Source organism: Aulostomus chinensis, chromosome 23 (assembly GCF_037954235.1).
Source record: "Aulostomus chinensis isolate RoL2024-O1b breed Wild chromosome 23, RoL_Achi_v1.0, whole genome shotgun sequence".
Lineage (NCBI taxonomy): Eukaryota > Metazoa > Chordata > Actinopteri > Syngnathiformes > Aulostomidae > Aulostomus > Aulostomus chinensis.
In genome coordinates this window covers 22,473,626-22,485,977 of record NC_141342.1, presented here as the reverse complement: position 1 = coordinate 22,485,977, position 12,352 = coordinate 22,473,626, and the positions used below count along the sequence as shown (strand labels likewise).

General features: G+C 49.3%; 1 protein-coding gene across 5 annotated transcripts in view; it reads right to left on the bottom strand.

Annotated features, from left to right (window-relative positions):
• Positions 1–12,352, bottom strand: part of LOC147240121 (thyroid hormone receptor alpha-B) — a 103,536-nt gene that overhangs the window by 50,885 nt on the left and 40,299 nt on the right. The gene's annotated exons all lie outside the window — the stretch shown is intronic.

Below are 12,352 nucleotides of genomic sequence, written 5' to 3'. Positions count from 1 at the left end.
TCTGCCGGCCTCTCCCTCCATCCTCTGGCCTGTTTACCTCAGGAAAGCCAAACATTTATCTGCAGGCCGAGGTCACGTCACGCTGGAATGGCTGCATAAACATCCTGCAGCCTTGATTGTCAGACGTTAGCTGCCGAGCTACACAACCTCGATGCTAGCTGATGTTTGCTAACCTGCCATTTCAGAAAAGAAGCTAAACCAAGTGATGCTGGACCAAGACCGGGACGAACATGGCGGCTTCAGCACTTCCTCTGTCCAGTTCCAGCTAGACTGTGTTAGCCTAGCTTAGCATAAAGACCTGAGGCAGAGGGAACCTGGCTGCCGTCCAAGTCAGATGAAGGGTCCACTTCCTACGGAGGCCCACTTCTGCCAGGAGGAGAAGGGAAAAGGAGATAAAAATCTAGCCTTGATTACGAAGATATCATCAGAATGAGGAGAAAACTACAATACAGAAACAGAGTAACTTGAGGAGTGTGTTTCTCCCTCCGCTGTCCTCTCAAGTCACATGATGGACCTTCTTAAGTTTGGGCACTACATAAATAAAATGGACTTGATCTCAATTCGAAAGTCAAAATCAGCAGATCAAAATAATAAAACTGAGAAGTAAAATCAGGTTCATGAGACAAGAAGCCACAATTCACAGATTCAAAGGGAATTTTGAGTCCAAATGAAACTGACCATTAGAAAAAGTTTTATCAAGTTCATAATCTTATTGTTCTTATTTTACTGTCAGAAATGGGCCTCTTTAAGTTGTGTTTTGGTACCAAGTTGTGATCTGAACTCTTTGAGCAGCTTGGAAATATTAAAGGGTCTTGATATGATGTCAACAGAACCAAGAGCCTTAGAGCTGCTTCCTGTTTGCTGATGTCATCAATGTATACAAACATGTAACGTATATGTGTTTATATATACACATAGAGGGTTATATAGGTGTAGATATATAAACCTATATGTGTATATACTTATGTTTATATGTGCACACAGCCACACGTATGTGTGTGCACGTGTGTATTTATATACACACGTGCACACAGCCACACGTATGTGTGTGCACGTGTGTATTTATATACACACGTGCACACAGCCACACGTATGTGTGTGCACGTGTGTATTTATATACACCCGTGCAAATATATAAATTTATATATACATATATACAGTCATACATGCATACATACACATATACGTACACACACATACAGACAAACACTTTTGTGTGTGTGTGTGTGTGTGTGTGTGTGTGTGTGTGTGTGTGTGCGTGTGTGTGTGTGTGTGTGAATGCAGCAGCAGACCAGCGCCGACTGTGCTGCTGCAGCCGCTTCCTGAACCTGAAGCCTCATTGTGGGGAAGCTGAGGAGGGAGATGAGGCTGCTGGGATGACGGTGCTGGGGGGGGCGCTCTGTAAACCTGCTGATCCTCTACCAGGAGAGGCAGCGCTCAGTGACGTCTGCATGCAGGAATATGGGTCAGATATGCTGGAGAGACAGCAGGTCAGCTCAACATGTCACAGGAGGTCAATTATCTCGCCGCTGTGCTGACAGGCCCCACTCGGGCAGCCCCTCCCCCGCTGCACAGCAACAGACACAGAGATGTCAACACAAGCAAAGGGAGGCGGAGCTACGCTGAGAGCAAGCTTAGGTATCCTTGGAGGAAAATAAAGTCTCCTCACTCCACTAACTGATTGGGGCTGTGCTGCTGCAGCCTCTTCACCCTCCTGCCGACATGAAGAGCTCCCTTTGTCGCCGTGAAATTCCATTGGCAAGTCTCTAATTAGCTGGAGGGCTCTTCCCCGGCAGGCCGGCGCGGCAGGGACACACCAGGAAGCTCGCTGTGATGATGCTGGCCCAACAACAAGCAAGATGAATGGGAATGTGGTGGAACACCGGCCTCCAGCTGGAGTTAAAACTAACTCTAAATATCATCTTGGAGTTCAGGAGGGGGGAGCAGGGGTCCCAGGCTCCTTGCTAGGTCGCCTTTCAGGACAGGAATCTGATAGCTGGTTAACCAGCGCCTGCTTGTCATTACCCTACAAGACGCCTCCAGCGCTCAGTCAGGGGTTCACTGCTGACCTGCAACAGGCAGACTTTTACTGGTTGGTTAGTTGATCAAGAAAAAGAAAAAGATCCAAGAACAGGTTCATGTTCACCCTGAGCGCCGTCTCCAGGCCCTACAGGCCTCCCAGGCCCGCGTGTGTCAGCGTTTAGCAGCACGTTGAACTGTAACTACTGATGAGCTACATGGTTCATTCCAACAACAACAACCTGTCAATCAATAATGACCAACAATATTCACCCAATATTAATCACCCATTCCCGCAAATTCAGTTTCAATCACTTTTCCTAAAGTTTCTGGCTTAATCTATTTTTCCAAAACACACAGTACACAACAGGTACACAACCAGTACACAACAGGTACACAGGTTATAAGCACTCTAATAAAAGGAAGGTTCTGGTGGCTGCTGTTGCAGGATGTGCTGCTGATGGAGAATTGTTGGGTGGAGGTTCATTGAAGGAGGGAGGTGCTGGACCTGCTCTACTTGGACAGAGTCAGGACAGGACTTTGGTTGGGGTTTGGCGCCGTACAGATAAACCTGACCTGACTTGATATTCACCATATATGGACGGACTTCCCAGCCTCCACCCTCTGCTGCCGACGCTTCATCAGTCACAACATTCGTATTCACCATTGGATGGAACTCAGGTCTCAAAAAGTGACAGGAATGCATGTGGATGAAGCACAGAGTGAAACTGTGGCGATCTGAAGAACCCTCAGCGTTCATCCCCCACCATGGCCGTGATGCGGATGATGAACGCCTGTCCAATCAAATCAGTTCTAAATCCATCGATGCACCTGATAATGTATCACTTTGGTTTTGTCTCACGTGAATTTGAGCTTCCTGGGTTGTTGTCATGTGATAGGTTTCCTCCACCTGAGGTGAAGTCACATCAAGTCCACTTTTAATTATAGGGCTGAAAATCACTGCTGTCTCAGGGGAGACCCTCCACCCTCAGACCCTCCGCCCTCAGACCCTCAGCTGCCCTCAGACCCTCCGCCCTCAGACCCTCAGCTGCCCTCAGACCCTCCGCCCTCTTCAGACCCTCCGCCCTCAGACCCGCCGCCCTCAGCTGTCCTCAGACCCTCAGCTGCCCTCAGACCCTCGGCCGCCATCAGACCCTCCGCCCTCAGACCCTCGGCCGCCCTCAGACCCTCCGCCCTCAGCTGCCCTCAGACCCTCCGCCCTCAGACCCTCCGCCCTCAGACCCTCCGCCCTCAGACCCTCCGCCCTCAGACCCTCCCTCCCTCAGTGAGGTAAAATGATGCCAGAACAACCTTTTAATGGGAAAACTGGGGGAAACCTCAGGCAGCCTCAGGAGTCCTGAGAGGAACCGTGTCCTGCCTCCACGGTCCACAAGTCCCACTGGACATTTGTGCCAAATTTCAGTTTTAACGCCGTTGCTCAAGTTGCCATCAATGAGGACCAGCGAGGAGCGTTAACCGTGCTAGGTTGGCGCGGTTCAGCATCCTTAGAGGGACGGGGAGTCCATAGGTCGTCACACTAGTAGCTGACCAGCAGCCGTGATGGAGTGCTGTGCGGCGTGTCTGTGTGAATTTGGCGCTGCTGCTGTGGACATGCTGATGGTGTCCTGTGTCAGGCTGGATTCGCGTCCCAGCGTGGCATTGGATCACATGCTGCTGCTATATTTGCTCCAAGCAGATTCATATCTACAGTGTATCTGTGCTGATGTCAGATAAAGCAGCGCGTATACGAGGCGGGCCTCAACCACCGGCCACTCCCTGAACACACCAGCACACATGATTTATGATCAACAGATTTCAGCGGTTTGAAGCCTATAAAACTTCCCAGCTAACACACCCACACTGACATTTAAAGCAGATTTGGGGGATGCTTTGACATAAAAGTGCTGTCAGACGGAGCTGTAAACCGAAGCCCTCGTATTTCCTGTGATAGCGATGTACAAAGACGGACTGTTACCAGCGCGCTGCTCCACAGTGCAAGGTTGAATCTCAGGTGCTGTGAATAATAAATGAGGGAAGACATATAAAGGTAGAGTCTGATGCAGTGAAAAGAAAAGAAAGGTATTTAAGAGGGAGGTGTGCTGTGGGTTCTCAGCATCAACACACGCCTCCAAAAAAGGAAGTGCAGCAATTACAGACGCCGCAAATATCAAAGTACACCAGTAGATCCTGTCACGGCGGAGAGTCACGAAAGGTGCCGAGGTGTTTGGGGCCACGGCGCTGCCCACTCACGTTTCACTGGACCTTCACGTCACAGAGACTTCTCAGCAAGAATACTCAGCTCTGTGGAAGTCCTGACACGGCTCTCAGGGAAGCTTCGATGCCCAGTCACATGACCGTCAAATCACCTTCACCGAAGGGGAAAATGCCCGTGTGACCACGCTTGACCCCAAGTTCCAACATGTCCTCCATCTTTCCATTCTCAGCGAGTCTGTGAGACTCCTGAGCTACAGCCTTTAACTCGGGAACGGACCAGAAATGAACGCCGTTCATGGATGCAGATGTGGCGGAGGCGGCAGCTGACTAACTCATGGACACTGTACGAAGTCGTGTTTGACTGCTCACAACAAAACCATTGAAACTACTTTTTAAATTGAAGCACAAGAACAAACTCACAAGAGAGTTCAGTCACTACTCACATGGGACTTCAGAAAAGCAGAGAGCGGAGGAATAATATGGATGAGGTCACAGCTGAGAGGACAGAAGGGGCGTGGTTTCACCGGGGCAAGCACAGGCTACTGCTACAAGCTAACATGCATTGCAGTCTCACTCTTTCCCACTGGCAGTGTTGCAACATGGACAAGAGAAGAAGACGCTGAGCAAAAGACTTTCAGTAAACTAAGATGGTGATTCCCAAATTGTGGGTCACGGCCCCCTGGTGGACTGTAAGGATACTGCAGACCACTCACTAGAGGTTATTTGAAAACATATTTTGAGGATTGTCAAGAAGTTTGAAGTAAATTTGTTATCTTGGGTTGGAACCTTTTTAGACTTTCAGAGGAGGTTGCTCATCGGCGTCACACAGGACTGGGCTTCACGACTCACTAACTGGACTTTTTTCAAGCATGGATGCCCATCATGGAGGCGAGCAGACCCAGACAATCTGTCTGTGGAAGAATTCATCTTGGTCTCATGTTGGGAGAGTTGAGATTAAGGGTTTGGGAGCGCCAGATTGGGCTGTGGCATCCTGGAGTTTGGGAATGCTGCGATGAGACAGATGAGTTGTTAAATTCAGAATCGGCGTGAGACAGGAAGAGACGGGAAGAGACGCCACGCGGCGGCTTGGTGATTAGCTGCAGGACGCCGGTGTTTAGCTGGTTCTGTGTTCCAGCTTAGCTTTGAACTCATGGGGGGGGCGGAGCTCGCCAGCATGTCAGGGCTGTGACTGATGGCAGAAAGCAGAGCGTCTGCCTGCAGGGGGAAGATCTTCAGACATGACCCGCAACATATGAGAAGTCAAGACTTACAGCCCCAAGCTGCTACGTGTCAGGTTGTCCCGGGTCCCCCGCCAGGGACGCCCTCAGCCTGCATGTCGATTCTTTACACGCCTTTAGCCTCTTTCTTGGTGCGTTTTACCTCGCGCTGGTATAATCTGACACGAGTTGACGTGTGACATCATTGGTGTGCGTCTGACCAACCAGGACCGCCTGTAATCTGTGCTCTGTTTCTAGGTGAGCAGCGCTCAGACTGATAATCCATCGTACCAATAATCACGGGATATTTGACATTTTTATGATTTCCAGTTCACCTCATCATGGACACATGACGTCCGTGGAGCGAGCGGAACAGCAACACCACTTCTGCAGGTGATCTGATCGCGTTACACCCCCGGAGGATGGCGTCATCACACCACGTAGGGACTGATAGACAGCTGCTGCTTCAACTGACTCCTGTGAGTGTGGCGACGCTCCTCTCAGTATCGATCGTCTCCTGATGTCTGATGCTGTACACAGGCTTGGCTAATCTGAATTAATTCTCATCAATGTAGCACTCAGTCGTTCCCTCGGGGGGTGGGGCACTGTGGTACATCCCCCAAACCAAACCCTGGCTCCACAGCTGGCGTGTAGACAGATTCGCCAACATATTGACAAGTTCTTTATTTGTGTTCAAAGAAAACAAGTTACTCAAAATCGATCCACCCAAAACACAGCCAGTCAACAACTGCCGCTGTCTGCCTCTTCGGGGGGGTGTCCCTTCTTCACTTGCACAAGTGTCCTGACGTCTGGTGGAACGTCTCGCACAACACTGACTCCGCCCCCTCTGCCAGCCCACTGTGCTGACATCACCGTCCCAGAACTCCAGAACAATCCAGTTTCCATGGCAGTCCACTAACATACACATTTCCTTCAGGCATCTGGAACTGATGGAAGCTGAGGACAGAGAATTGTTCCTTCATGCGACTCGGCTCATTGATGGAGATCAAAACAAAACATGTTCTGGGTTTAAATGCATTCTTTCACTGGGCCTGCAGAACTCACAATGGAACCTGTCACATCAGGAGTCAGTTCTCTCATCATGTGACCTGAGTGTAACTGTGGATAAACCAGTTAATCTCACAGACATGGACGGATATACAGCCGTCAGGACATCTGACGGGCCGCGTATCCCAGTGTCACCCTGAAGACGAGTGCTTGGCCCGTGTGGGAGACAGGATTCACGATACGGCCAGTTGCCAAACACACAGTAGCGGAGGAGGAGGGGAACGGTAAGCAGAGAGATGATGAAGACAGAAAGGCAGCAAAGATGGCAGGACAGAGGACATGAGGCCGGATGCTTCAGAGACACGGACGGATCTGTGACAGGAGGCCTGCAAAGACGCGCGTCATGAACAGTGTTTGTTTGAGGTGGCAGGTGGCAACGGCACAGTGGGAGTTGGAACGAGGTCACCATAGCAGGATCAATACTTCGATATAAGGTCTTTGACGTATGCAAGCCCAGAAATGAGACACTGCATCCTGGTTCTGTGTCACCGTGATGTCACGGTGACCTTTGACAACCAAAATCTTTGCAGTTCATCCTGAAGTACCAGTGGAAATTTCGGAAAGTCTGTCCAGGCATCCCGGAGAGGACGACCCAAAACAGAACTCTGCCAGTCTACGGCGCCGAGGCGTCTCCACCGTAAGATTACAGGATAAAAGTCTTACCTGGAACTGAGCCGGTACAGCAGACGCACACTTCATGTCCTTAGCATACTGTAGTTTCCTCTGAGGAGCAACCAAGTATCAACACTGTGATATTATATACACTGAATCCGACTGTGGATATTTGTACTACAACAGCTGGCGTATACACAGATTCCTCTCCATCTTATTGACAACTTCTCTGTTTTCGTTAAAAAAAAAAAAGCTTCCAAGACCAACAATGGTGGCTTTGGTGGCGTTTGAAGGTCTTGCCAGTGCAAGAGGAACCCAATATTTGGGGGGGTCCCTGCCCCACCTGCCTTGCACACTTGAGTCATGCAGACGTTTAGGGTGGTGCTGCCAGCTCGGTTCTGTTCTCCTGTTCTCCTCTGAGGTGCCTGGACTGAAGCTCTCTGTCTGCAGCAGCTTTGGTCTTCCTGGCTTGGGTGATTTTCATTAGCCAATTCAGACATGCGGCACACATTAGTGGTGCTGCACTCCTTTCTATGAGAAGAGAACATTCCTGGTCATGTGGCTGGCCACGGGTCCCAGGGGGTCAGCACAGTTGTGTTTCACATTATAGCCGCCATTTAAATCTGTTGCAACTGTAACTTCTCATGCGCCGACTACGTGAGGCATCTTATTGTCTCCTGTGATCCACAAGCTCAGAGAACATGTTTCCCTCCTCCATCACTTCTTAGTGACTCCAGAATGCAGGAAGAACCAGCCACGTATATTTAGCTTGAAGCTAACAGAGACTGATGCTAACAGCAGCTAAACTGTTCAGAAATGTCCGTTGACCAACTCTCCAGGTGGTCTGGTAGAATCCAGGCCTCCTTGATCCAGACGGAGGATCGGAGATCCACCAACACTGCGATTGGGGTTAATAATCTGACGAGAACATGAGTGCTCTGGCGCTAACATGACCAAGAGGGACCAGCTTACATGTTCAACTGAACTCATTCTCACTTCAGTCACCCAGTGACAGCAGAGAGGAAAACTCCCAAGAGTTTAGGAAACACCATGGTGAGTTCATGAAAGGTGAATTACATTTGATTTACAGTTGATAGGGGAGACTGTTAGCATGAAGCTAGCTCAGGCTCAGCGTTCCTCATTTCAGTTCCAAGCACGAGTTTACCATCAAATCGAAGATCATGAGGCACTTTCTTCTTGCTCAGTCGGACTTCGTCCTTGGGCTTCCTGAGAGGTGCTGCAGAAATCTCAACTTCTATGTTTGTCTTCTTCATAATGGATTTTGGGATGTAGGTGTGATGATGTCACATCACAGTAGAGCGCTGCCTCTATCTGCAGCTCATGAATAGTGATGTTCCTCCAGGAAGAAGCTCAACAGGTAAACTGAAGAGATCCATCGGATCAGAGCGGCCCCGGACACGGAGCCCCGCCCACCACACAAGCTATCATCCCGGAGGATAAATGCGATTAGCGTCCAGCAGTAATCTCAGCCTATTCATTCCCGCTCAGAGTAGGTGACACCTTTGATTCTGAGGATTAGTCCAGGTCCGCCGGTGGTGCAGGCCGCAGCAAATCAAAAGGCCCTTATGAGGGGAGCGCTGATGGAGGCAGGAAGTGCATGGAACAGGAGGAAGAACATCAAAGAAGCAGAAAGGGGAGCAGGACCATGAGCCCCACACTCACACGTAACAAGAGCAGACAGCTCCTTTGTACAGCCGTGTCATCAACACAGCGCCGCCTCAGCTAGAACATACATGATGATAAGAGACGGCGAGACGCTGTTAGAAACTGGACGTTCACCTTTCTCACACACACACACACACACACACACACACACACACACACACACACACACACACACACACACACACACACACCAGTCTACATCTCAAGCCCTCGTTACAACACCGGTGTTTTATGATACAATACTGGCTGAGATCATCAAATACAGTCAGAGACGTCGTGCGACCCACCATGTGACCTATGACCTCAGGATGGTTTGTATATATCTGACTCTTCTTCAACTGTTTTCACTCAACAAAACAGATAAAAGTGGTTCATTTCCCCTTTTTGGCTGCCCAAATAAACATCAAGTATCTGACCCTCCCGTAACGCCGCCATGGCAGCTGAAACCAGTGACACCAGCATGTGCTCATGTTCACACTCACTCACAGCACTCTCAGCGAGCACAAGGATATTTGCAATAAATCAATTAAGACTTTTATTTTTGAGTTTAGTAACTATAGCACAGTGATGAGGTGGGGAGGCTACTGATGCTAGCTGCCAATTAGCCTTCACAAAATAACCCTGACCAGATAAATGCTAACGGTTATGGAAAGTGGAAATTTCACTACATACGTGTGTGTGTGTGTGTGTGTGTGTGTGTGTGTGTTGGGCTTCACAAGTGTACTCTGGAGTAACAAAGAATTCATGCAGGAGGAGCACAGGCGCGGCGGCGTGACTCCGACACGGACAACAGTCCCTTTGAATCATCGGCAGGCTACAGAGTTCTCCTGCTCAGTGTTGGACCCGTTAATCAACCAATAGGGCCCACTTTTAAAAATAGAAGGAACATTGTTCACATGACACAAAATCTCTAGTTTGATGTAGATATCACACTGTCACACACACACACACACACACACACACACACACACACACACTCCAATCTTTTCAGTCTGACTGTTTCTGGGTTCTTATCACTCGCTTCTTTCCTTTGTGGATTTTCCATTTTCTTGGCGCAGCGGTGGCGTGTCATGCGGGTCCTCGGGGACGTCTCCGTCTCTGCAGTCGTATGACGGCTGCAGAGACGGAGACGTGAAAGCAGAAAGAGTTCCAAGAGAGCCAAAGAGGAGGAAGGACGTTCTTAATTAACTATTTAATCATTAACCTGCTAATGAGACTGGATTACTGATGACCTACCGCTCCTATCAGCTCAGCACACACACACACACACACACACACACACACACACACAAACACGTTTATATAAATACTTATTGGCTTTTCTCACACAGGCTTCTATATATTCCCGAGGCTGGCGGCTGTCTCCCCACCGCAGGTCTCTCAGTCAACAGCCTGAGACCAGACTAACCCCAGAGATGTCCACACGCTGCTATTTCTGCAGACGAGCTGTCTGTTATTCCAGGACGTCTGCGGGACAGAAAACTCATCTTCAACGACATGTTTTTCCTCATTAGTAAGCTAACATGAAGAGGACATCAGGAGACCTCATTCACATGTGGAATATCCATAGAGAACCTTCATCAAGGTCTGATCTCCCGTCCACGTGTGGTCCAGCAGCTGCGCCGCCATCAGCCTGCAGCCAAGTGAACGAGGAGCAACACTGAAGACCACGAAGGTTCAGCCTTCACGTTCATGTGAGCCTCCTTGAGCAACACCGTATCTTCGCCATCAGCGCAGCACGTTTCCCACCTAAACACATTCCGCTTCGTCCGTGTGTCGTAGTGGGGGTTGGTGGGGCACGTTGTTGTTATTGGTTGTCAATAAATTACAACTAAAGAAGAATTCTGACCTGAGAAATGCCAGCCTGCCCGTTAAACTCAAAGAAGTCAAGAATGATGGACTTTTTCCTCATTGATTACAGTTAAAACTGACCTTCTGAGCAGTAACAGAGGGCGCCCCCTGCTGGGTGGTCTGTCCATTCAACAAACTGTCAATATCAATATGAGTCTTCTCTGACAGAGGCACCATTTCAAATCATCATCATGGGCTCAGTCGGACTTTGGTGGGCGGGGTTTACGATAACGACGACGACCAGAACGCTACTCAAAGAGCTTAACTTCTGTCAGAGCTGTAAAAGTGTGGGTGTTGAGAAGCAGCCAGCGAGTCAAAGTCAGAGAACTCTGCATACATGTTGGGACGCAGCACGAATCCACTGATAAGGCTCTATACAGCACACGTGTTAAGCAAACCAAGATAAAAGCTTTGGTCGTTGGCGAGGCAGAATTTGGTCGGAGGAGTGAGAGCAGACACGCCCTTATTTGTCTTGGCTTTTATCAGTGCCTTGCTGGATATAGAGAGCTCTGTTTGTAATGTACAGAACATTATGTACTCAGCATGATGCAGCACTGCAGTTCCAGCTTTGGCCCACGAACACTCACCCTACCCTACCCTGCTTCTCTCTCTCTCTCTCTCTCTCTCTCTCTCTCTCTCTCTCTCCCTCTCACACACACACACACACACACGCTCAGTCAGGATGTCTCTCTTTGGTAGAACTGCTCAGTTCGGGCTTGACCTCTTGAACATGCAGCAGCAACATAGAAGCTGACAGATGTGAAGAACCCTTGAGAACACAAGCAGGAACCATCATAGATATCGACTGGTGGACATGACATGTAACTGGGGGGCTGGGTCGCATCCAGCGGTGCTGGGTCATGAATGACCTTAAATAACCTGTGAGATCAAACACACACTTACATGTATGAAGTGGTTTGTTTCATTTCATCATAGAACAGGACGCAGGCCAGAGGAGGAGTGGCTTATACACGTAGCAGCGTCAGCTGAGCAGAGTGGCAGTAAAGTTTTGTTGTTGGTCTCAAACAGCTAATGCTAGCTACTGCTAGACGCTAACATACGCCACATCCAGTAGCTTCCTGGTCAGTGGGCTCTGATTGGCTGTTTCAGGTCTCTGCTCAATATTCCATCCCTGTTCCTTCCAAACGAGATCGGAGGTGGAGGGATTTCAGGTGAAGATTATGTCTGTAAACCATCACACTCGAAACGCTCAGGCAGGGGATCTGTTTGGATCAGTCTCGGAACCACCCCTCGATTGTTGAGGGGGACCAGCCAGACCCAACTTAGCGACTTCAAAAGTCCAAGCGACAAGCAACAACCTGATGTGCTTGTCGCCGTCGTGGCTCGGAGCAGAAATGACTAGAGCCACCTTCAATACCAGAGTAACTTTAGAAACCAAAACCTTTCAAATCAAATGATCCTTCATCAGAAACAAGTCATGAATTTACCTCCGACATCTCAAATCCTGCCAGCCTGATTGCTCTGAGGGGATTAGCTTAGTTTAGCATGGAGAATTACCAGACTTTGTTGGGCCAGCAACAGTTGACCGGCTGGGGAGTTCACTGCTGCGGTCGTCATGGTGACCTGTCATCAACATCTGAGCATTCTCTACAGAGGTGGGCGTGTCCTTTCGGGTGCTTCACTTTAGTATTTCAGACAAGAGTTTGTAGCATGTAGCATTGGGT